At 44.4% G+C, this 2,063-nt stretch overlaps 1 pseudogene; it reads left to right on the plus strand.

The window, feature by feature from the left end:
- The first annotated feature begins 232 nt into the window (after positions 1-232).
- LOC121964268 lies at positions 233-989 on the plus strand (annotated as a pseudogene).
- The last annotated feature ends 1,074 nt before the right edge of the window (positions 990-2,063 follow it).

A 2,063-nucleotide genomic window follows, 5' to 3' on the forward strand; every position in this document is an offset into this window, starting at 1 on the left:
TTTTTGCCACAATTGTATTTCATTTGTTATTTACGACATCTATTGCACGTCTGTCCGTCCCGGAAGAGGGATGCCTCATCATCCTCTGCCACTCTTCCTGAGGTTTCTTCCTTTTTTTTTCCCCATTACAGGAGTTCTTTTTTGGAAGTTTTTTACATGGGTGATGTGAGGGTCTAAGGGCAGAGGGATGTCGTACGCTGTAAAGCCCTCTCAGGCAAACCATGTTTTGTGATATGACCATGTCTCCTGCTCAGTGTGTCAGATGTTTAGTTACTCCTCTGCCTCCTTTAGCGACAGCGGTACTTGTAACAAGTGTAGTTCATTTGCTGCGCTTGAAGCGCGGCTCTGCACCATGGAAAATCCCTCCTTAGCTGCGATAGTTAGCAAGCCCCCTGTAGCCGGTGCAGACGGACATAGCATAGCCTCTGCTAGCCATTCCCCGGCAACCCCCGTGCAGCCGGGAGGCTGGGTGCCTGTCCGAGCAAAGCATAGTAAGCCGAAGCCCACGGTACACCTCCCACCCCCCCTTCACGTTTCAAATAAGTACTCCCCGCTCAGCGACACACCGTCTGAGGACACAATCCTGGTCATTGGTAACTCTATTTTGTGAAACGTGAAGTTAGTGACACCAGCGGCCATAGTCAAATGTATCCCTGGGGCCAGAGCGGGCGATGTTGAGTCAAATTTAAAGCTGCTGGCAAAGACTAAACGTAAATACAGTAAGATTGTTATTCAGCAATGACACCCAGTTACACCAGTCGGAGGTCACTAAAATGAACATAGAGTCGGTGTGTGAGTACGCAAAGATGATGTCAGACACCGTAATTTTCTCTGGACCCCTCCCCAATGTGACCAGTGATGACATGTTTAGCCGCATGTCATCACTCAACCGCTGGTTGTCGAGGTGGTGTCCAGCAAATGATGTGGGCTATGTTAATAATTGGCACTCTTTTTGGGGGAAACCTGGTCTTATGCCGGAGGGGGCATAAGATCCCACGGCATCCATCCCACTTTGGATGGAGCTGACTCTGACCGAGTTTATTAGAAGCCCAAAGCCATGACATCCCAGAGTTGGGACCAGGGTGCTTCTCTGAGCTTCCTTTAGCACAGTCACACACCCATAATGTAAATGTTACAGTATAAAAACGGTGTCTGTCCCCCGACCACTTCATCTATTTAAATCTAAAATAAATAAAAGGGGAGTTGTACAAAAAAATGTCATAAAAATTAATACATCTCCTGTCAAACAGCATCATAACAGGAGAATTTAATGTGGACTCTTAAACATTAGATCCCTATCAACCAAAGCTCTTTTAGTCACTGATTAAATATTGGATCATCATATTGATTTATTCTGCCTCACTGAGACCTGGCTTTGTCCTGATGAGTATGTTAGCCTGAATGAATCCACTCCTCCTGGTCATATAAATAGTCACATTGCGCGGGACTCTGGCCGAGGAGGGGGAGTCGCTGCTATTTTTGATTCAAGCTTAGCAATTCACCCTAAAGCTAAGCTAAACTATAGTTCATATTAAAGCCTTTTCCTTAGTCTTTCTCACCCATCCTGGAAAACTCTACAGCCAATTCTATTTGTTATGGTATACCGCGCCCCCGGCCCATACTCTGAATTTCTATCTGAATTCTCTGAGCTTTTATCAAGTTTAGTGCTTAAATCAGACAAAGTAATATCGTAGGGGATTTTAACATTCACATGGATATTAATAGTGATGGCCTTAGTTCTGCTTTCGCCACGCTTTTGGATTCAGTTGGCTTCAGTCAGTGTGTACATAAACCCACTCATCGCCACAATCACACCCTAGATCTTGTCCTAGCACACGCCATCGATATTGAAGATTTATTGGTCTTCCCCGAGAATCCTGCTCTGTCTGATCATTATTTAATAACTTTTAATTTTTTACTACTCGACTACAAGCCTCTGAGCAAGAGTTACTATTCCAAATGTCTATCTGATTCAGCAGTGGCTAAGTTTAAGAAATTGATTCCTTCTGCATTGACATCATTACCATGTCTTACAGCGACTGAGAATACTCTTACTAACTTTA

The sequence above is a fragment of the Plectropomus leopardus genome, unplaced genomic scaffold (assembly GCF_008729295.1).
Source record: "Plectropomus leopardus isolate mb unplaced genomic scaffold, YSFRI_Pleo_2.0 unplaced_scaffold14888, whole genome shotgun sequence".
NCBI classification, from domain to species: Eukaryota; Metazoa; Chordata; class Actinopteri; order Perciformes; family Serranidae; genus Plectropomus; species Plectropomus leopardus.